This window comes from Lycorma delicatula, chromosome 4, assembly GCF_047948215.1.
Source record: "Lycorma delicatula isolate Av1 chromosome 4, ASM4794821v1, whole genome shotgun sequence".
NCBI classification, from domain to species: Eukaryota; Metazoa; Arthropoda; class Insecta; order Hemiptera; family Fulgoridae; genus Lycorma; species Lycorma delicatula.
This window is the reverse complement of record NC_134458.1, coordinates 163294403-163320311: the sequence shown is the minus strand read 5'-3', so window position 1 is coordinate 163320311 and position 25909 is coordinate 163294403. Positions and strand designations below refer to the sequence as shown.

The 25909-nt window shown below is 32.5% G+C and overlaps 1 protein-coding gene across 5 annotated transcripts in view; it reads right to left on the bottom strand.

Annotated features, from left to right (window-relative positions):
• The window catches only part of spoon (A-kinase anchor protein spoonbill), a 257728-nt gene that overhangs the window by 81174 nt on the left and 150645 nt on the right, over positions 1–25909 (bottom strand). Inside the window, exon 2 of one of the 5 annotated variants that reach the window (XM_075364641.1) lies at positions 9696–9733. The exons of the other annotated variants lie outside the window; for them this stretch is intronic. The gene's annotated coding sequence lies outside the window, so the exon portion shown is untranslated. The remainder of the gene's footprint in view (positions 1–9695; positions 9734–25909) is intronic. 5 annotated transcript variants of the gene reach the window in all.

Here is a 25909-nt window from a genome sequence, read left to right as displayed (position 1 = left end):
TAAAAGTCCTTAAATTTAAATCATTTAACTCGTATAAATAAACTTAACCGACTTTTCGCTTAATCGAATTAGTTTCATATGATAAAAACCGTCATAATCTAATAATCTAACGCACAACATTAATATTTAATGAAAATCTGAAATGTAAAACAGAAAATAAGTATTGTTAAGTGCCAATATATATATGTATATATATAAAATATTGAATTACGAAAATATTAGAATGAAAAATTCAGAAACATATACAATACCATTATAAAATGATTCGATAACGAGTACTGAGGAGGCATTTATAGTATGTATTGTAAGAACATGTTATCCGTTCTCAGAATAAAGTAAGTCAAATTTAATATAACTGAAAACAACACCATTATCACCTTCACACACAATTTATTTTTAAGAGTATAACATGTGGCTGAGTATACATGAGTATAAGAGTGGCTGGTACAAACAGATTACCCGTCCACTAGAAGAAACTGGTGGCTGAGATAGATTACGAAATCATATACCAAAGTAAAATTTGAGAAAAGAAATCATCGTTCCGTTCTAACCTTTCTCGAGGAAAAGAATCACTGAATTACAGTCACTGAATTTTTTATTCCTCGGTGCCGGCTATATCCCGAAGTAAGTTTATTTTTGTTTTTTAGCGAATCGTCACCCAATTTTTGTGTTTTAGCTAATTTACTTGTAAACGAAAAGCAAACGTTTTGAGCTTACTTCTACGCCGGTTAACTATAAAATTATATTTCCGGTAATTACCACTTTTGTTTTTATTCTCCGTATCACCGATTTACCTTATAAGAGTGATTTAAACCGTATCGAAACGAAGGCATCCAAAGGAATTTAAGGTATATTCCTGTTTCTAAGGTAGGAAAAAAATTAAAAAACTAAACATTAACGGCTGCGATTCATTCTTAGGGTGCTCCTCCCTTAACTTTATCGGTTGAAGGCGACTAGTCATGAGCGATAAATCGGCTTTCAAAATCGTACGGCCGTTCTCAAAAATATAAAACTTTAAAATGACGGGCTTAGTAGGAAAAGAGGAACGAAAAGGTCACCTTCTTTACTGCGCCGAATATACTAATGGACATCAGCGCGTCGGCCACCATTGAAACGTGGGTTTTATATATATATATATATAAAAATAAAAGCAAAAAATATTTGAATTAAATAAGCAGTTAGATTTAAGTACATGAAACCGGCTTTATTACGCCTCTTACAACACCTAAGTCATAGTAAATTTCTTCAGTTTTAATTAAAAAGATTTTTTCCGGGGTTAAACAGAAAAAGAAAAATCTGAAATTTTTTTGTCTCAGACAACCGATCAAGCATAAAGAAATTATTTTTTTTACAAAATTTTCGTTATTCTCCCAAATTTCACATCGTAAAAGTGTAATTTAATGATAGATTCACGGTCGAAAACTAAATAGTAATCCGTTAAATAAATCGCACAATGAAATTAATCACAAAATTCCTGCTTACATGCTTTAAGTATAAAGGAGCACTAATAACTACTATGCGATACAATTTTAGCTTAATTAATGGTGGACAGTAAAAATTTTCTCTCTGTATCATGAGCGCGCGCACGTCCCAAAAAAATATACACGACTGTTAAACCATAATTATCAGGAAATTATAAAGAGACTAGAAACCGTTCTACTGATTGCACTTCTTTCAACAAATACTTTTTATAAATAGGGCTTGTTAAGAAACGACAAGATCGTACAACCGAAATAAATAAACAACACGTCTATTTCGGTGACGATCCTTATTTCAGCGGTAGATCGTAAGGCCAAAAAAAGAACTGTGACCGTACCGTCCCAGTTACTTAACAGTCTTAAGAGGAAGACAGGCGATGTCATAAAATAATACGTCGGTATTATAAAACTATCTCCGAATATATAGTTATTTTTTTTATAACTATATATTCGGAGATAGTTAATAAAAATAAATAAACGGCGAATAATGTGCGTTACCGTTCGGTCAATTTAATAAGATTAAGGTAACAATTTTATTTGCTCGGTTTGATTAAATTCATTAAGATTAACTCCACTAAAAATCACAAAATACGAGTATGCCTACAATAACAACAAAACGCTACCTCTACTCGTATATTAGATACCCTATAAAATAAATTTTTAATTTTCAATAATTATTTATGATAAATTTTAAAATTATGATAAAAATAATAAATAATAGCGATTAAAAAAGATTTCAGCAGATCCAGTAAAGGGACTTAAGGTGCAATCATCATTATAATTATATAACGCTACGAGCGTTATCATATTTATAAGTTAGCATAGTAACAGGCGACAGAGGAATATTAATATAACCTTTAGTGAGGTTTATACTTGAGTTCGATCGTATACTTCCTCTTGTCACACGATTTACGGGAAGAATGAAGTTACACCTTTATAATCAATCCTGTACCGCTTCTCGGTATGTATTCCTGATCGACGAGAAATCATCAGGAGAACTGACTGTTTCCGTTCGAGTAAACGTATTCCGATCTCCCGGCAAATCCGGGCGAAACGAACGCCCTGAGACTTCCTTCGGATAAGAAATTCCGCCTAAAACCTCTACTCCTCAGAGGATAAATCGTTCTACTTCACCGATCACCTCTTTTCTTTACTCTCGATATCTACTTTCTCGTTATCGGTTCTACGGGTGTGGGTTCGACTCTTCAGAGTACGCCACGTCGAGAATACCGGAAACGGCTCGGGAACTCAGTTTCATGTCCGTAGGATACTTGATAAGTCGAATGGTGAATTGTCTGTCGAGTAAGATATAGCCTTATAAAATACAAGACGAAGAACCATAAAGTACAGTTCCCTAAAAGCATATGTACGCTAATACGTTTCACAAATCGTGCTTAAATATTACGTAGAAAGTAAAAAAAATAAAATTTAGGATACAGGTCCCGAAGATATACGGGTAATAAGTAATACAAAATGACCGCATCGCATTCTAAAATTAAATACTAATACTTAATTACATGTAACTTCTCCTGAAGAGTCAAAGCGCAAATGTAACGTATCGTTTCACTACAGAAAGGGATAGATTATTTTATTGTTTACGCTATGTGCCCAGTCTTCTTTATAGCCGTGACGCATATAAACTACCGGAGGTTAAAGAGGCAAGATAATCTATCCGTATTAAATGTAAACATATGCCTGTAATGTAATACATATAATTTAATAAACACTTTAAAAATCATAAACTAAAAAAATATTAGAAAATTTAATGTACCTACTAGTCGATCGTGCAAGCGGTTAGTATTACCGCAGAGTCCTGCAGGATCCTAGGGGTCGTACCTAGTTAAACGAGTATTTTTTTGCACTGGATTTGAACGACCGTGTTATCGGAATAATTTATCCGCAGGGGTTCAAATAACGGTAGTATTATTAGAACTCTACTGCTAGATTTAATAATAAAAATCAAGGAACATTAATTATAATATATTAAGGGACGGTATGAGCTCCGATACTATAAGAATTGTGCTGTATTGCAAAGGAATAGAACGTATTACGGTAAAAGGTGTTGTTACCTGATCGAAGCAAAACTGTAGCGAGCAAGGATTTTTTATGTACCTAAGTTTTCAAACTTCTTTTGAACGATTAAAAAAATAACTACAATCCATAAAGGTAGCAAAAAAAATTGAATTTTTATTTTATAAAAAGAAGTAGATTTAGTGAACTTAGGAAATCTAAAAATTAAAGGTGTTGACGAAAACATGAACCATATCTTAGGGTTTTTTAATAAAAAAATAATTTACTCGTACACAACAAAAATATAAAATTAAAAAAAAGCAACATGCATTCTTTTATAAAAACACAAAACTGTGTCACTACGGTAAATTAAAATGCAATTTGTTCATCTTATTACCTGCTAACATAATAAAATAAAAAAATACGAAGGATTCTTTGTCATTTACTTTATTATCAAGTTACAAACGATAACCGATGTGAATAGTAACACAGGTGTAATCGATTTGGTAATATGTAGCGAGATGGTTAGAAGACAGTAAATCTGATAGGAAAGTAAATAATTCGACTATAAACCGAATTGTACGTCGTGCTGAACCGACCAGACGCATTTAACCTATAATTATATCTTAAATGTGCGATCGATCGATAATTTTTTGGCCGTCCGTTTGAGTAAAATTATTCCGCCATCCATACAGTTAAGCCCGGGATTAATGGCCGACATAGTAATATTTTACATCCGTAAATCTAATTTATAACTGCCATTGCAAGTTTTACAATCAGCGAAGCGATCCGAATTAATAATATATATCCGACATATTTTTTTTATGACAAATCCAGATCATTAATCCAAATTATCTAATAATATGAACATAATTTAGAAAAAAAAAATGAGCAAAAAACTCTAATACCAACAAACACCTTTAGAAACAAAAACAAAAAACAAAACATGAAGGATATCGACTGTTAAATACTTATCAAAAGAAACGGGGCGAATGAGAATTATGTTACATTAAGTAAAAGTTATTTTTTATTTTTTAGTAAACCGTTTTTCAGCGTTTTCTAGTAACGGATTTATTTCGATAACCGTAAAAACCACTACCTGATGACAAATGAATCGTTTATATTACAATTGAACGACCCGATCTAAAAAAAAAATAAAATTAGATGGGCATTCCGCTGATGAATTAATAATCACAGTAATGCAACGTTAACAAATACCAGGACTAACGTCAGAGGCTTTTCTCTGCTATTCGATAGAGGAGAGACTGCTCGCAAAAGAAGTTTGAAAGAAAATTACGGAAAGAAGAGGATGAAAACGGTAGCGCAGAAGGCCACAAACTGTTAACACAACCGAGTTAAGACAGTATAAAGAATGCCGGGAGAAGACAAGGGCATGAAGAGTCTGTATCGTACGAGAGAACGAACGAATAACACCTCGGAGTACTGCAAACGAAAATTTAACAAAATATATGTAAATTCTTTTGTAATCTTTTTACGAATAAATTCTGGTCGACCACTCCAAACGGGTAACAAGAAACAAAATTTTAATAGTAAATAATTTTTCTAACTTTTCTTTGTTTTATTCAACTTATCTTACACCATTTTGTACAGAACTTCAAGTTCAAATTCTCTTCAAGTTTTGTTTAAAAGTTTTATGTGTTTATCCATTAAACAAAGTTATTATACGTCAAACATAAAAAAACAGTTTTTTTTTACCCCAATTTATTAGTTTTCACCCAGATTTCTCGTAATTTACTGCAGATACGGTTCTGGAACCTATTTTATTCGACTATTTGTCAGGTCAAAATCTGTAAGAATCACTAATTCTGCCCCTTAGTTAACGTCCTAAAACTTCCAGTACGACCTCATTTCATTCTGCAAAAGAAGCATTTTAGAACATTTTTATAGAACTTTTTCCATTATTTTCACGAGTAGATATGTTATGAAAGTCTCGGGAGAACGTTGTTATATACATCTTGTACATACGTTAATTAACAATTATAGAAAACATATTTTTTTCTTTTTCTTTTGTCAAATTAAGCAAATGCTATTCTTTTTTTTTTACTATACAATAATTTGAAATTTCCAGTCTTTAAAAGCAGTCATGCAAAATAAATTTATAATTTCACGTTTCTTTTAATCTACCCTTCATATAAGGCAACGATTTCCCATATTCATCAAAATTAAATTTTTCATTTATTACTTACAATTTAATTTTTCTAAATTTCTCTTTTTCCCCGTATTTTATTATTAATAATTTATTTTGTTTGGAACGAAGGGAAACGCTCAATTACATAGCTTAATTCCACTTTAATGCGTCATACAGAAACTGATTATGTGCCTGTAATAGTACAAATAGGTTTATATCTCAACATGAATGGCAAAACTAATAGTCCTAAAACGGAAATAAAACGCAGAAGTTGTAATTTGTTTATGTAAAAGAACATTGCCAAATTAATCATAAATCAGAATCGCACAGTTTTAAAATCACTAAATACAATAAAATATTAATTTGCGGCGCGCGCACACACGCAGATTTTCCTAATCTTAATTAATTACGCAGTCTTTTATAAAATAATAATAACGCGTAGATTTCGTAACGAAAAAACACAGCCGGTGTTTTAATATGTTTTCATAATAACTATTTTATTACTAAGACTTTAAGTTGTGTTGGCGGAAGAGCCAAAATGGAGTAATAACGATAGTAACCGAGGTAAGTGGGTCTCTGGCCGTCTGGGAAAGGTGAGAAGCCAGAAAAAGAAAAGAATGAAAAACATAAAGACAAAGAAAGACATATATACGATCGAGAAGGTAAGGTAGTAGTTATTTCAGTCTGTGTCGCTAGTGTGGGCTTTAGTCCAACAGCATTACCGCAGAACCAATAGGACATAACGATGTTTATGTATGTATACGTGTGTCCTTGCCAGGTCTTCGACACCTGCTAGCCCTCCTGCTGCTAGCAACAACTCGCCGGTAAGAAAACGAAATAATGCAAAATTCTTCGTTTGTTTTTAAGTTAAATTCATATTTATATGTTTTTGAATTATTGGCGGCATTATTTTCTCTTTAATGACAATTTTTCTAAAGAAATTTCATGCGTGCCAGTTCTGCAATGTTAAAACGGGCTATACGTAAGATTTCGATTTTCAGCTAATATCGGATTGAATTAGCCGCACTGGATAAGTGCGGCTAATGAGAAGGCTAATGAGTTTATGAGAAGGATATTCTCATAAACAAAATATATTTTAATCGCTAAACCCTGTAAGTCGATGACATTCGATGAGGTGTGCATGTCCCTGAGCCGGTCATAGCGTACGATGGGAATCCTATCACTTAACACGGTAAAAGTGTAATCTACGATTTAAACGTTATTTTAAGACTTGTACTTTCACGTAGTACCGTGCGGTTTCTCACCTCGTTTCGGTCTAATCGGCTACCTAATTTTTACCATCTACAAAAAATTTGATAAAATTTCATTCCAACTTTTTCGATACTACCTAAATAGCTCAGAACTAACATCTCTGAATCGTACAGAAGAGAACCGATATTACCGGAAGTATTTTTAATTTTAAAGAATACAATACTAGAAGAATATTGAATCAGAATAAATAATACTTTTATTGTCGGTGATTGTCGAATAAAACTTTTAAAATATGTAACTAATTTTAAACACGTTAGTCAGTCCGATAATTGATTGCAATATACTCATCATTTTTAACATCTTTTTGGTTTATTATTTATTAATGTTTTTATCTTGTTTAATATCTAAAATGTATCGATGTTACAAAGTATAAATGTTGAAAATTGTATCTTTTACCCTTTTTATTGTTAATCTCTCATAGTTTTGTAACCAGATCTCTAAATCTATTTTACTAAAAAATTAAGAAACGAATTAAATAACTTATATAAAGTATAAAAATAATGCATCTGTTATCAGAATTTTAACAGCAGCAAACAGAAGTACAAAAAAAAGCCGGGGGTCTAGCGTAATGGTTTAATCCTAACGTTATAAACATTTAATAATATTGTGATAAAAACAATGCGGTGTTATCAGATAAGGCGAGTACTACACAAACTATGACAAGCGCTAGTTCTGTTTATTATATGCTACACACAAACATGCATGCATACATATACATACACATACAAAGTGTATAAAAATAAAAATATATTTATTCATACCGACATGTCACATTTTATTCGCTTGAATTAATTATAAATAAAATGTACTGCGGTGTTATATTTATGTTAGATGTATTTCAAAGATTCTAAAGCGCTTAAGTGTATGCAATAAAAACGAATAAATAAAATCAAATATACAATACGATTAAAAATAATTTTTTGTTTGTAGGTTTAATGAATAAGATTAACGGAATAGTACTGAAAGGATGGTTTGCAAAAATGTCTTCAGCCGTCTATTTATCACGAAAAAATGGTTGTCTCGTCAGATTCATACAACAAACTGCCGATTTGGTGCACTAAACTGGACTTCACGACTAGTACTTTGTTTTAAATGCGAATTAACTCTAGATGTTACACATAAAATCTCACGACCTGCTTCACCACAGTTGTCTCTAATACAAACACGCTGATTGCTATAATTAAGCACAGTACAATACATTGTCGAATTCTGTATTATTCAAAATTTCTCGTGTCCGAAACGGGTTCGACCCAAATTCTTTCCGATGACCGTGTTTTATAGCGCATTTTAATTTATTTATACCCACTTAATTTTTAGAAAAGACAGATAGTAACAATTAATTTTAGAGCTTCAATAGTATATTATTATTGTTGTTAATACACATAAAAAATTGCACTGTAAGATTTGTTTTAAATCATTATATATTCTTTGTCGAGTGAATTAATATTCATATTTGTGTATGCACACAAATTACGTATTTGCAAATAAAAATACCAGATGACTTCTCACAACGTTAACAGCTAATCATTCTTACGGTAGCATAAAACAATTAATAAACATTCATTACAGTCACAGAAATTAAATGCATTATATATGGTGTCTCGATAAGAAATCGCAACAATTTCAGGATATTTTTATCGGAAAAAATAAAGGAAACGTTAATACAAACGTAGGTCCGGAAACTTTTTTTTAACACAGATTACGAGAAGTTTATTTTATATAAGTCGAATTTCCTTCTTAACCTTCATTAATTTTCGATTGATATAGATTTTCCCAGAATTAAATTTCTATTGTATTTTACAAGATTAATTTGTTTACGGACAATTTAACGAAGTAAATTTACGACAGAAAATAAAATGTTTTCGGACTCGATTTTCTACTATTGGAAATACTTGTAGAGTTCTGCGAGGCTAAATAAATTTTTTCTAGTCGCAAACATATAAAACCGTCGATAACATTCTATTATTAAGAGCAGTAAACCGGGCGACATTTTTCACTAATCGTAACCCGAAAAGAAAGCGTTTCCGAACTGATGTTTACATCAAACATCAACTCTTTCGTTAGTTTTTACCGATAGAACCATACCCTGAGATTAACTAGATAAAACAACAAACTCCACATTATAGCTCTTTCGATCGACCATTATCCAGCTATCGGCCGCTCCCCACGAAACTGCTAGTTCAGTCAACAATGATTATATAAGAACAAAATATATACGTTTGTTTTGCTAAGTCGAATCAATAGTATAGTAATTGCAACACGTAATTATTACTATTATTACGTCCGTCACATTAAAAGGTATTTAAGAAATTAATTCTTTTAAAAACAAATACTATATCGGCTGCCGAGGAGTATAGCGTACTATAACTATCACCGCGTGAGATAACTACGTATCTGTGAAAGTAAATCCGTGCTCGTCAGACAAACGCGGTGGCGTTTACTTCTAACTATTCTTGTACATCGCCTGGATCAGGGCGAAACTTTCATCATATTTACATTTTTAACGATACAACTTTAGAACTTTGTGTACGTTATGGAACTAATAATTAACCTACGAATTACAAAATACTAAAAACGAGAACTAACAAAAATTAAAAAAACTACGTTATGGAACTAATAATTAACCTACGAATTACAAAATACTAAAAACGAGAACTAACAAAAATTAAAAAAACTACGTTATGGAACTAATAATTAACCTACGAATTACAAAATACTAATAACGAGAACTAACAAAAATTAAAAAAACTGCTTTACAGAATTCAAATTTAACACTCATAACCTACCGTCAAATATTAGTTAAAATTATTCAACACCGGCATACCTGAAACAGAAAGAAAAAAGTGATTAAAAGTAGAAATTAAATAAACATAAAAAAAATGAAAAATTATTTATAATTTGTATCTATAAATTATTATAGAATGACATTTTAAACGGATGACTTCATCTACCACCTTATTTTTTCAAATAATTTCTTTCAAAAACAGATACGGAAAAAAGGATCCAACGCGTCAAAACTAGCGGATAAATTAAAATTCCGAAGAGTAAACCGAAGATGCAGATGATTAAATTGAGAGTTTTACCTGAATCAGGACACAGTTATGAAAACAGAAAATCAAGTAAGACGAAGGCGAGGTTGTAAACTAATCCCCATCCTTGTTAGAAATATATGTTGTGAATATAAAAAAAAGGCTCTTAATATAAAAATAAAAGGAACATCGTAGGAAAAAGAAAAAAATTATAAGGTTCCCGGGTATGATCACGGGTTTTTTTAGATGAATCCCAAGTTATTTAACAAATGATTACAAAACGATTAAACATTACAACAGAAAAGAAATTAAAAGAAACAGAAGATCGTATAAGTAGAAATGCAATAAAAACTAGAATAGCGGTGGCTAAGGAAAGGTTAAAATTTACGAAGCAGTAAAATAAGTTGATGTACGGAGCGGAGGTGGTGTCTTGTGAACTGTTAAATTTGATGTCTACTTCTGTATGAATATGAAACATGGAGGAGTACGGAAGAAATTAAACGGACGAGTGAAATATATATCAGTAATGAAGGGAGCGCACGAGAATCATAAATAACAATTCAGAATAGTCAACTGGATGCGACAAATTCAGGAGAAAGATCAGTATAAGATGAAAAAAAAATTACGATCTAAATGGAAAAGGGCCCTATTAAAAACTCTACAACTTAGCTGGTTTAGAAGATGAGAGAAAGATGGATGGCGGTATATATATTATATATTTTACGTTGCAAGAAAAAAAAAATCATAGTAAAGCAACTATTCCACACTATTCAACTTTTACTTTTACATGAAAAGTATCACATTTTAATATTAAAAAGCAGCCCGATTGAGAAAAAGTTTTTAAAAACCAGTGGCAACAAGCCACGCAAGAAAATTTTTAAATCCAAATTCAGAAGTTTCAGATTAACATTAGCGCTAATTTTCAATTATCTTAATTCTGTGCATTAAATATACGCATTTCGTAGATATTAATAAATCAGGAAGCATAAAATTAGTAAGCGATATGATTCCACAAGAAGCGTTACCGACAAACCTCGAGGAAACTTTTCAGATAAAAATAGATGTATACTCTGAATTCTGACAGTAGAGAATCCATTTTTCACAACTGAAAAGGAACGTTAATGATTTTTCGTATTACACTATCTTTTTTTTCTCTCTGTTTAGCCTCCGGGAATCACCGTCAGGTATTATTACTTGAGAGGATGATATGTATGAGTGTAACTGAAGTGTAGTCTTGTACAGTCTCAGGTCGACCATTTCTTTGATGTGTGGTGAATTGAAACCCAACCACCAAAGAACACCGGTATCTGCGATCTACTATTCAAATCCGTAATAAAAGTAACTGCCTTTAATAGGATTTGAACGCTGGAACTCTCGACTTCGAAATCAGCTAATTTGCGAAGACGCGTTCACCACTGGACCAACCCGGTGGATTTCGTATTACATTATCTGTCGAAGTCTTTCTTTATGGATAAGTTACCGAGTACAAACGACCTACAGAGGTACTTGAAGGAACATCGTTACACTGGAAGTGTAACATCGTTTCCTTCAAGTGAGCGTAATGAAAGTGACATTCCTATTGCTGAATATTCGGTGGGCGTGGGATATAGATACGTAAAGGTATATTCCCCTTACGAAGACGGCAACGTTAAGTACAAAACATTTTTCATAATAACCCTAATACGGAACACTCGTTAATCAGGAGAACTAGAGATATTTTATTTCCCTTTAACTCGCTTACATTTCGATTACCGTATCGAATAAATAGATGCTTACGTCGATATTAAACCGTTTAACGAAAAAGCATCCTACAACGCAGTTTAAATCGATTCACTCGTGTTAAAAATAAAATATTGTAAATAAATAAAACTGTACAATTTTTTTTTAAAATTAAGATCCACTAAAAAATAAGTCGGGAACAGAAAACACAGGATTTTTGGTGTATAAATAAAAGGTGCTGTAGGGCAAACAAAAGTGTAATGCGAATATAAGTTTCATGATGATAGTAATAATATACATACGTATACACGATTAACTTAGTAAGACGGAAAAAATGTTTAATTTAAATGAAAACAACGGGTAGTGGAAAAGTATATTTTATATGTAATGCAAAAATACCACACAAAATTTAACATCCGGTAGCACTGTACAAAACACATTTACAGTATACAGGATTATATTTAGCGTTTAACTCAAAACAGGGATCACTTGAGGCAGAACAACAACTGTGCACGTATAATTTAGCGATTAAAAAAGTACTTTCAAATAAAATAATTAAGGAATATTTAAAAAAATTATATAATTGCGTGAAACACTTGTTAAAAAATTATTTAACACCGAATAAATGAGTTCACACACGCAAAAAAAAAAGTATGGACACGAATAAGCCGATGGAAATATTCTGGGAATCGAATTAGAATGAAATCGGTTCTATTCTTCAACAAATCAAAAATTCACCCTTCTTATGATTTTAGCGTTCTCTCTGTAATAAAAGATTTTGTCCGATATATATAAGGTATACGAGAGTATTACTTCTCTGGAGGTCAATTTCGGTCTAAAGTTTCACAAGTCTATTCGACCAGCCATAAAAATTAAGGTATCCAAGAATTACTGTATTTAAAAAGCTTTATCGTTACCCAAATACTGGCGATTAATACTCCTATACCGAATGTCTTTTAAGGAAAGAACGAATAAATTAATTATAGACGTTAACAATTCACTCGACCTTGTCCACGATTTCCGCTTCAGGTCTACCGATATATGAACAAGGAATTGACAAGGACGACCGGGAAAATATAGATCGTCGAAAATAAAAACCGTTACTCGAAGAAAAAAAAGTGCAATGCGGAATGTAATAAAAGTACTGCGAACATTTGCAACTAACAAACCGATGTATAAATATATAAGAATTACGTAACAATTGTTTAATAAATTTTATATTCGTTATAATAAAATCTATGCAAATTAATATTTTATATATATGTATATATACACACAACACACACACACATATATACAAATAACTGACATAAGTAGCAAAACGACTAAAGAAAGGAAACGTGAATTATATAAATAAAATATTAAAGAATTTGTAAGACAGGATGTCGCCGACCTTTATCCTGGCTTGGCTGACCTCGGTTCAAAACAAGGCCAAGGAAGGTGATACGGAATAGCGGCAACACATGTATAAACTAGTCTTTACTGACGCAATACCGTGTAGACACCGCGACAAGTTATATTACGAAGGGATCATTTTAAGGTTTTTTTAATCGTACTGTTTCAATATCGGAATCACACCAGACATGTTCAACTATTTTCTGTGACGACGAATAAATAATATTCGGTCATAACTAACTTTTCATAAATTCAGCCGTTACCTACGATTCCGCCGATAGAACATTTAAGCATACACAGATAGAGATACCTTACTCTAATATTGGAATTAAAGCTATGTAGATACAACAAAAGGTATATAACTTCGAGAAAAAACCTCAACAGAAATTTAAATGTAAACCCTATAAATACTTATAGCTATAAATAGATAGCTAATCAACACCAGAAATATTACGGCCTGCGTAATTGTCACTATAAGATTTTAGCCTAACTAAATGATGAATGATGAAATGAAATTATAAGAAATCTACCTCTTCCCTTGAAAATAAAAAACAAACTATTCTTGGTTTCGGAATAAAACAATGTACAGTTTAAAATTTAACTTTTCCCTTAGCGATAAAGATGATAAGTTTTATTTACCATTATCACGACTGTATTATTTTACAATTGTTTTCTCATCAAAAGGAAAGCAATTAAAAAGTTCCAGAACGATTTTTTTTACCCTTAAAAAGTTAAAAATTAGTACGAATTTGATTGTTTAAAAGCACCGATTCTCAACTTTTTCGCTCGCCGCCCACATTGAGAATTTTCTAGCGCTCCCCAAAAGCTAAATAAAAAAAACCCTTTAATTTCCATATTTATTTGTATCAATCTATTTACGTTGCTTAGATCAGGAGATATGCAGCATTAAAGACAAAAGTGGCCTTTTTATCTTTAAAGTGAAATATTTCGGTACAGACACATAAAAAAATAAATTAAAGCTAAAGTTAAGCTTTTAAAAGATTTTAATGCAGTTTACTGAAAAAATTTCGTTTCCCATGCTCTCGATCAAATAAGAAGAAAAATTTTCAAATTTTTAAAACTTTTCTTCTCACCGATCTCTTTTTTAATTTGATGATTTTTGAAATCTGAATACTCTTCTTCTTTTTGAAAGTATACTACTGTCAAAAAGTTGAGTATTCAAGCTTAATTTTTTCTTTATTCAACCCTTTAAGCCTCTTGGTTGCAAAGTTGAAGTAGTTTGAATATAAATTTATCTTTATAAAAAAAAAAATAGGTGTCCCTTTAAGTTTCTGTACTAGTGTAGTAGATATGTAATTTTAGTTTGGAATATCAGGAAAACATAATACTTGCCTTTTTTTTTTAATCAGCCATCGCCCCCTAGACCGCCTGAACACCCCCAATTTTCTGTGAACCTATATATATATATACATAAAATGCAATACAGATCCCTCCTAAACACGAACTGCCGAAGAAAACTTGACTGCAGATCGAACAGTATCAGAGATACATACACTTACAAGAAATATTGTGTACTTGTATACTAAATATTTTTAACTCAGCAAACCAAATAAGTGGGCATTGACTGCGAATTTTCCCTATTAAACAATTTTTATATAATGCATCATTTTCTACCGAAGTTGAAGATTAATTTTTTGCCTTATGCCGTCTCCTAATCTCTCTTGTGGTTATGACGCATAAAAAAACGTAAGGTAGGCGAAAAACAAAAGAATCGCTTTCTGCTACAGAAGTAACGTCGACTACAAATTCCGATGATGAACACAGAACGAAGGAATCACTAGATCGATAAATATCACTTGAATTTCCACAGGCTAGTCGCACCCCGGTACACAAGAACGCATTCACCGTATGTTCGTCTCCGTGGAAAAGGCGACGGCAAAGCGCTCTAATCCCAGCTTTCCCTAGTATGGACGGCACGGTACGCTTGTTCTTCTTGAGAACGACCGGTTTTAAGGATTTTTCTTAGTAGTTACCTCGGGGACGGATAGCCTATAAACATCATCGTTAAACACATCTAACATGGGTATTATGAATCGATGTCGAATAACTCGACAAAAAAGTATTTAATAACGGTAATCGTGAGAACGGGAGCATATTTTATCGGTCAGCCGGCCGATTTCTAGAGTGTTATTGTATGAAAATACTCATAATTACTGAAAACTAAAAGTTTACGAGTATACATAATTAATAGACGTTAATGAACTTTTCATAACGCTGTACTGTTTTATAGATAAAAACGTGCGAATAAATAACTATAGGAAGAAACTAGTCGATTAAAATAAAACCGATCGATTTAACATAAACAAACAAGAAAGAAATTAATTTTATATAGTAGTTTTACCATAAATATATCTTTTACTTAAATAAATTGTTATAGAATTTTAACATGCGATAGCTTTACGCCAATTCACATTAGTATAATTTATTTAACGAAAGCCAACGAAGAGATAAAATGAACTGAAATAACGTACGATTTTGCAGAACTCTCTAGGCACCGCACGACCAGAACCTTCTTCAACGCTGGCTTCGCATTTAAAACGGTCACTCTCAACTAGATAGTCACGCGTTCCCTTTTTACTCTCAATAAAACTTTTCAGCCACCGATTAAGTTATAATATACATAAGAATCTAACGACAATCACCTCTAACTCTATTAAAAGTTGTTGACCGGTATAAACAAAACTATAGATAAAAAAAGGGCACACAGGCAGTAAAATCGGCGATAAGAAAACATAAAAAAATAATTAAATCGTACTTCTAAAATACGCTTTATTAATATTATTAAAAATAATCGATGTAGCTGCAAAAGAAATGTCAGATATCTGTTGAAACACTAAAGCATTGATTTTTAACGGTAAAATACAAATACATTAAAATGAACATAATATACATGTTTAGACTAAATAAAACCACCTAAAAAGCATTAAAAAAAATTAAGTTCGATGGATTAATTTTATATAATATAAATGGGACAGGGTTTTAATTAAAAGTCGACATAAAAAGAAATCGAGTAAATATACTACATACAATAACGAAATTTCTTTTAGAACGCAATAAACGAATACGCCTAACCTTTAAATTAGATTAAATCATATTTTTCATGCGGGTCATAAAAACCCTAATTCTGTAACCGAGAATTTTTATGTATATCTCGCATAATTAAACGGAAATTAAAACCTATTATCGGCTAGACTATTCAAAACCTTATCTAATTATATAATTTTTGTAATCGATGGAGTTCGTCCTTTAAGTCATCTTATGGAATTTCTGTTTGTGCGCTTGTTGTCTCGCTCATATACCGAAATTGTACAGTAAGATTCTTACAGTAAACGGAACGAAGTACGTTTAAAGATTTTTCTTGCGATTTTCCGTTTCATACGGTAACTGCTACAGCCGTTCGGAAAGCGCTCACCGTTAACCCCTCACTCACCGAGTAGCTGCTAATCGACGGGTGCTCTTTCTATCCTGCCGAATCGAAATATTTATAACCATTAACTTTGTAGTATATTTACTACAAGCTAAAAATTTTGAAAAATAAAAACTATACGGGGCTACATCGGAAGAACCTCAACAGTTATCGGTCAGCGGTAGCCGGTATCCGTGGAAGATCGCTTTTACAAACCGCTAATAGAGAAAGATTACATTTTAACAGTCCAGCTAAACAAATCGCATTCGATATCGACAGACGATTACGTTTTGTATCTTTTTTTTAGTTTTAAATTCGCCGAATTTAGTTAAAATATCCCATAATATTACTGCTTGCTTGCATTTTTTGTTTATTTTGTACACTGAACGTAACCGTTGACCGGACCTCAATGATTCGTTTTAATTCTTGAAAATTTACAACCGGATGACATTTTTAGTTCATTTTTGAAGTAAATAAAAAAAAAAGATTCTATCTGAGATAAAAAAAAAGAAATTAACTATAAACTTGCAGAAATATCATTTTCATCCATCTAACGTAATTTTATAAAACAACTCCCTAATTACAAACCAACTACTCAAACTAATTAACGATGCATATATAATAATGTAATACAGCGATATTTTAGAGTAGCGTAAATAATTGAATCGATGATGAACGGACGAGAAATGATCAAGACTATATATATATATATATATATATATATATATATATATAATTAAAGTAATACAATTATAATAATACCGACGCAGTAAAAAAAAAAAAAATTGACATCAAATTAAAAACTTGCTACGATAGAGCATGATACCGGCAACAAATAGAAAAATAAGATTGTAACTATTCTCCATCCGAAAAGAATAACAGTTAATTGATGGAGTAAGGGCTACCGGAACTAATTAAGGCGAGATACAAACTACTACGCTCAGATTAAGTGAGAACTCAAATAGCAGCCGTCATAGAAAAAATAAAATACAAAATTCGATGAAACAATTCTTATTAACAAATAAAACTTAAAATCTCTGAAAGAAAGGAACCCGCTTACTTTTTAAAGGTCGCTTTAAGATGTGCCGTATAATTTTACGTATATCAGGCAATACTTAAAAATATAATTTCTAATTTCAAAATATAACTCGATTTCTTACGTTCTAGGTCAAGATAATGTAACTAAAACAGTATAACGGACCTGGGTAAAGGTTCCTTCCAATTAAGAAGAAAGTATGAGAAAATATTTACGAAAGGAACCTCTAGAAGGGTACTCTACTAAAGGTACTCTCCTTTTTTCAGGCTAGCAAGTCCGTTTAACAGTCGTTCTTTGTAATACTGGCATACCTCCAACAACTGTTGTTCGACAAGAAGGGGTTACCGGACCGAAATAGGATTTCATGAGAAAATTTAAGGGAGCGGACGATAATTCTCACGCTTCAACAGTTAAGGAATACGGTGGTTCTGCAGTCAGGGTATTTAAGACTGCTCGTCAGAATGATGCAAGTATAAGCGAGTGCTGCGATGTGTGTTCCGACGCGATTCTGAGACGGCCTTATCAGTCAGCGTATAGCAACAACGAGAGATGTGCATCATAAGCATTCCATAGTGAACAGTGGGTGAATGCAGGTAGTTGTTCGGCGAGTTATTGGTAGACAATAGTTAAAAGTGACAGTATTAAATTCATTTATAAACTATAGGGTAGTTTTATTTGTAAATAGCAAATGTAAATAATGTAAAATAATATTTTATTTGTGCTGCAGAGAAGGGAATTAAACGAACTTTAGACTTGTCGTATCTGGTTGTTAATGCAACCATTATAATGTCTTTAGTCAATAGCGCTGTATCCAGATTTTGTGATTTAACTACGTTTAAACAAACCCAATCCTTATTTGAAATACTATTTTGTATGTAATTTATTATTATTATTGTCATTATTTATCTTTTTTTCCGTTTAGCCTCCGGGAATCACCGGCAGATATTACTTCAGAGGATGATATGTATGAGTGTAAGTTAAGTGTACTCCAGGTTGACCAATTGAGACGTGTGGTTAATTGAAACCCAACCACCAAAGAACACCAGTATCCACGATCTAGTATTCACATCCGTAGGAAAGTAACTGCCTTTACTAGGATTTGAACGTTGGAATTCTCGACTTCGAAATCAGCTGATCTGCAAAGACGGGTTCACCGCTAGACCAACCCGGTGGGTTATATTATTTCCAATGTTCTTAGAATAATAAATCAGTCATATAAACATTTGTGTTTGTTAGTCGCTCAGTATCCTGGTCAAACCGCGAACACGCGACATTATTATTAAAGAAAGGATTTTTAAAATTATATTTACATAAATTACCTAATTTATAAAAAGGTCGTTTAAATCGGCAAAACGTTTCATTTGCCGATTTAAAAGTTAAAAGAAAGAAGATTACTACATGTTAAAAATTTCGTAAATTAACGACTTAATTCAATGCCGAATAAAAAATTGGAGCTGACAATATTATTTTGAGTCTTTTGAAGTAGATCTCAATTATTATAACATTTTATATAAAAAAAAATTGTTAATTTATCTTTATTTAAACAATATACACGACATAAAAACCCTCACCGCCCGTATGAAAAAAAAAAAAAAAATTCGCAAGAAACCATACTAGTTACAGCCTTCTTTCAAATTCGGAAAATATGCACTATTATTCTCTTTATACTTCAAATCAAGTAGTAATTATCTAAAACGTTATCACGTTAAAATGGTATTAGCTTGTAATATATATATATATATATATATATATCAACACGCTTTGTCACGCGGTCTCGCCTCCTACTCCACTCACAACTGCTGTTTCCGGTCTGTCTTTCGGCTACGTATAAGATACCTCACGCTTAACCTGGGTCTCTTGAAATCTTTATCGATATACGGTACGGCATCGTGTCTTTCTCGGAAAAAAACTACTGAAAATGGAACAGTACATAACCTCGTTTAAGGGGAAAAACCAGGATAAACATCTGTCCGAAAGTGCTAACAGTATCGCTGATACAGTAAAGATTAAATCTTCGACGACGGCTAAAACTTTCACTAACAATTACGAGTCTAATTATTTGTAAGCGATAAACTACTTCGGTTTACCATCATTCCCTTTCCCACAGAGACGAAAACAAATCGCACATCGAAATATCACGCCCACCGAAACGGTGGCAAAAAAGAAAGAAAAAGATGCTGAATTAGTGACATATCACTCTGTTCTACGTAGGGAATACAGCGTAAAGCAATAAACTTTCCGTTCTGTCGAGAAAGAATTATACACATCATCTCTACTCAGTAGGAAATTAACATACATTCGGTAAAAACGAGCGAGGTCTTAACATATTTTTATTTTTGGCCGGTTAAGACATCATTAACATACTAACACGTCAATTATTAATAGAAAACAAAAATGGAACGGGGCTGACTATAGGCCTAATTATAACACTACGAAGAAAAACCGAAACTCGAGTGCGGTCATCACCAGGAAGATTCTGTGAGCTCCGATATCCTTCTCATGACTCCATATAAGGACGGAACAAAGAGTGACATATATCACCCCTTCTTTAAAAGTAACTTCTAACTTTAAAATATATATACAACAAAGCATAAAACGTTTAATTCATTTGATCACATAGTTACGAACAATTACGAGCCGGTCGAGACGTTTATTTTCGGCCGCGTTATCAGAGTATCCATCGATATAGTAAACCTCAGACGGCAGCTCTATAAAGCGATCTACGCTTTATACAGCAACTACCGAAATTTTAGTCCGATGAACGAGTATTAATGTACAAGTAATGTTACGAGTATTAACATTACAGAATAAGAGAGTACGAAACGTTCAGGAAATACGTAGTTCTTTATATTAAAAAAAAAAAATATATATATGGCGTCATAATGTAAATGCAACCGAATCGGTTTTCCTTCAAAACGATAAATTATTCACCATAAGATTATTATAATATATTTTTTTAATAGTTATATTAATTAATATGAAATATAATAATAAACCTAAACTGGAAAAAAACTGTCATCAGGAAAACAAGAGGTATCGTGTTCATTATTATTAAATATTAATTCTTTATGATAATCGAAATGTGAAATTTCATGCGACAATAATAATATTTAATCAGTACTATTCCAAGAAAATAAAAATAAAGTAAGTGAATTCTTCCCGATAAGAATATTACCTCAGACAAGAATTAATATGCAGAGGAAGCAGGACCAAACGATTCGTTCTGCAAGACTAATGATTATCGATAAACATTCTACAGCTTTTTCATACTTATAAAGCAGATTTAGCACTAAATTCTAAATGACCGCAAAAAGAGAAACATTTTTCAAAATAAGTTTAAACTACGCTTTTCTTTACAGTTTTTTTATCAACAAACCCGTTTCGATGTGAATTTTTTGGAAATAATTTTGTTGTTTTATCAAATCGGTAATATCGGTACAATTTTAATATTACTACAAATCCAATCGAACGTACATGTCAACAACAAGGCGGACTAAAATACGCATTCAAGTGTTGGGAAGACGGCGCAACTCAGAAAGCGCTTTAATATTTAACTTTTATTCTGAGATCGGAATAAGTTGTTTTATATTTGATTTATTTATACGAAATATATACAAAACGTAATAGGGAATCGATCGACTCGCAAGAAGCTCGTGTTAGTGTTAACTGAACACATACTCGAATAATAAACGACGAAACTACCGCAATCTAAAAACTAAATTTAAATTAAATTCCACCCGAAAAATCGTAACTTACGTTTAAAGATAAAAATTCAACACAAGAGAAAGGAATAAATAAGTAAAGGATATAAAAAAAGAGAAAGAAACCGCAGATGTGTACGTAAATAAAAAGCATTGAAGTGACGAGTAAAAAATCAGTACGGATAAAAAGGTGTAACACGAGAGAACGAAGCAAAATGAAAGAAAAATAATATAAATATGAAAGGGCGTGGTGGGCGTGTCTTGCTCCGCATTGCTGATCCAAATGTCAAGTAAACCCGTTTGATTGCAACTAACACAAAACCATTACATTACAATACGGCCTAAAACATTTTAACTAGCAAACAAGAGCAAAGAAATCAAAAACCGACCGGCTGTAATAAGTTTAAACGCTTGATAACAACCGTTACTTATTACATGCATGCTCTATAAATATATATAAAATACATGCATACGCGCGCGCGCGCGCAACGGTGAGAAATGTTACACCCAGCACGTGGTCAGGTTTAAATAGAATGAATTTTTTAAACAGCGGTTATGACATTGTGGGAGGAGCCGTTATCCGTAATACCTTCCAGCGATATTATATATATGTATATATACAATGCAAGAACTAGCAGCATGTGCTTAAATTTAAATATAAATCAAACATAAAATCTACAGTAGATACAAGAGATATTGTACCAGATTTGAGATGTAAGTCAAAATCTTCATCGAATCTAAAATTGTAAATACGATACGCTAATAATTACAATCAAAACGCTACGCTCATTCACAATCTGATGATGAATCTTAGAACTACCACCGATCAAGCTGCAACCGATCCTAAAATACAAAACCCTTACGGAATAATTAATGCAAGCTGTAGTATTGCCTTCATTGTGAAATCGATAAAATATTTCGAAATCGCTCTAAGATCCTAATGCAAGAATCGAAAGCTAAATTACAAGATCTGTTCAGAAAATAATCAAACATTTTTAATTACGCGCTAACGGAGATATGTAGTGGGCGTGCGGTTGGCAGCATTGTGTTCCCCATAACCTCCACTATAACCACGTGTTCTTCGATTGTTGGTATCTTGTTTAGTTTTCGTGTTTTTGTTATTTTAGTGCAGCGTGTGTTAGCACCGATTTTTGTAATGTGCGATTTTCGGGAGGAAGGATGCAATGTAAAATTTTGCGTGAAACTGGGGAAAACTTTCACAGAAACGTTTCAACTTTTGCAACAAGCTTACGGAGATTATGCTCTTCTCGGTTGTACACAATGTAACGACTGGTTTTTACGATTTAAAAGTGGTCGTCAGTTAATCGAAGATTACCCTCGACAAGGAAGGCCTTCGATTTCAACTGATGACACCCACATTCAGAAACTCAACGATCTGGTGCATGTAAATCGCCGATTAACTGTCAGAGAACTTGCAGAAGAGGTTAGAATCTCAATCGGATCGTGCCATGACATTTTAACTGAAAAATTGAACGTGCATCAACTTGCAGCAAAGTTCATTGCTCGTTTGATGACCGAACAGCAGAAAGTACAGACGACTGGACGTTTGTCGGCAACTTCTTAACAAGTCGATGACAATGAAACATTCATGTAAAAGATCATAAAGGGAAACGAAAGCTGGGTGTACAGCTACGACATGGAGACAAAGTTCAATCGTCACAATGGATTGGCAAAGGACCTCCACGCTCCAAGAAGCACGTCAGTCTCGATCCCATGTTAAAGTGATGCTCTCTGGTTTTTCTTTCGATTAATGGAATCGTGCATTTTGAATCCTTGCCTCAAGTTAAAACCGTGCGTATTATCAAGGCGTTTTACAACGGTTACTTGAAAAAATCCGCAAAAAGAGACCACAGTTATTGCTAGACAACTCATGGTTCCTTCACCTCTACAATGTGCCCGCACACTCAGCTTTACCAATTCGTCAGTTTTGTGCCAAAAATCAGTAGAGTGTTCTCCCTTCAGCTATCTATCTATGTAAATTAAAGTTACTGATTTACGACGACGAGTTAACCGCTATACCAGCCGCCCGTCGGGCTATATTATTCTGTAAATAATTGAAAAGATAAAATTTACGCTAATTTTAGCTAAATCTCACGCTATTTTTCGTTCGATACAATGCTAAAACAAAAGGTCTTTCGATTAGACGGCAATGTTTATTTCAATTTGTGCTAATCCTAACATTCATGACTATTTTATTATTTGTACAGCATTACCCATTAATGAACTGAAAAGAAAGAATTTATTTTAATTAAAAGATTTGTATTTATTTTAATAGAAGATTGATATCTCAAGATATATGATTTTTCTTTGATTGAAATATTTAAATTAGACCGTTCTTCTCAACGAAAAATAAACTTTTGGCATTTACTCGCTCAGAACGCGAGCGCAAATGTTTTTCCTTCATTCATGTTTTACAACGCTCTTAGGATGCGTTTTGGAAGAAATTGAAAGGATACAGAATCAAACTTCATACCGAGAGAGTATCTTACGTGTCTTGAAAACTTTTTATGATTTTTACACGCTAAAGACTTTAGGCAGTAAGAATAAAAACATTTAAATTTTAAAAGTGTTTTGTTGGAAATATTTTTTGGAATATCGACTGAGGTTCCACTTCTTGGTAACAATGATCGTTAAAATGATTTCAGGGAAAGTTGTTTTCATGATAGACAGACTCTATAAAATCATCGTTTAGCGCCAGTAATTTTATCAATCAAATAGGACTTAATTCTTGCAAAATCCAAAATTACCATACATTGAAATTTACAAAAGTGCTATCATCGGAAAGAAATAACACCGGTATCCACGATCTAGTATTCAAATCCGTGTAAAAATAACTGGCTTTACTAGGACTTGAACGCTGTAACTCTCGACTTCCAAATCAGCTGATTTGGGAAGACGCGTTCACCACTAGACCAACCCGGTGGGTATATTATATGACATTGTTATGATCAATATTTACGCACGACATCCTTTATCCTTTCACATAAATACTGCAGTTCTTGGTCGTCCTTTATATAGTATATTTACTATGTAATCTTAATTAATGTGTAATTAGAAGAAACAGGCAAATAGTTTTTTTTATAAATACACACACATAGGCTGCTTTAACCCAATGCATATTTCTGAGTAGAATAATATGCATAATTATTTCTGTACAAGGCTGTAAAACGTTGATTATTATTTTTTTACAAAGGTTTTGAAGAAATTGAGCAATACGTTAAAAAGAATATGATTAAAATTAAGATAGTTTTTTAAATCGTCTACAGTTTCATAAGTTAAGCTCAAAGAAACGCAAGAATGCAAAATACGTGATATATATATAAATAAATAAATAACGGTTTATTTAACTTTTAATAAATAACAGTTTCCTAAAATCACTTTCGATCGATCATAATCTTCTAACACGTGGAAAATATATTTAACGATTTCCAATAAATTTAGAGAAAGATAACGCTAATCGTTCGTGCGAAAAAATGACACTAAAGAATTAAATACTAGAATACTAAGGCGTAAGACGTAAACATGCCAGAGGTGTTAATGACGTAATGCAGATGATATCGACAACGTAAAATTAAAACCCTAACCGGCCGAAATTAGAAATCTAGGCGGGACGAGAATTACGACGAGGGACTACTCCAAGTTAGTTTCGGATGCTCAGGACGAAAAGGGGGAAAGAGATTGTCGAAAATTTAATTTTTTTTTATGACAAACGATCATTTATTTACTTTTATTAGGTGTTTTGAACAGTCTTATTCTTAAAAAATTGTAGCAAAAAGTACTGTAGCATATTTCAAAAAGAAATACGCTCAAGAATGAAGATGACATAAGAATATTTAATAAGAATGAAGATGATATATTAAGTACGTACGTGTTCCTTTTCTTTGTATATCTTTTTACGATCGAAACCAAAAACCAGACGGCGAAAAAAGTAAAACTGTGGAAAAACTCACTCACTATCTTTTAAGGTCTCATCCGATTGAATCATAAGTATTTAAATAGCAGCTAGCTGATCATCGCTCATGCAGGCAGTCTACATTCAAATGAATAAAGCAACACTGTAAATTACACAGAATGGGAATAACCCATTATGTCAAGAGGAAATCTCAGACATAAAACGAATAAAAATATATTTTCGATTTTAAAATAAACGATAATGGTATAGAGATAAATACTTTTACAACCGCACGCGTATAGGAGAAATTTTAATATATTTTTTAACATCGCCAAGGTACTTACTGCACTAAAAAAACCGTCCTCATCAGTTACACTCTACTAGCACGAATAGAGTGACATCATTTAACACCACGTAATTCGGATACAAAGAAAATTAAATTTTCTTTTTTTCATTGAGTATAAAATCCGATACTTACCAGCCACACACACGCACAAGTTGTACTGTTTAAAACTAACGAAAAATTTCTAACTAAATGAAAATTTGGATATTTAAACATTTAAGACTGGATTGAAAAGTTTTAAGACAGATGCCACTCTGACCGCGATCCGGCCGGCCTCCTACTTAAAAGACCAACGAAACAATTGTGAAAGTTCGCAATTGTTAATTTCTACGCGGAATTTAGCTTTTACGCGGTTAAGTCAATTTTAACTGAAGATTTGAACTTGCGTCCAGTATTCGCGAAATATATTCCAAAATTGTTGTCAGACCAGCAGAAAC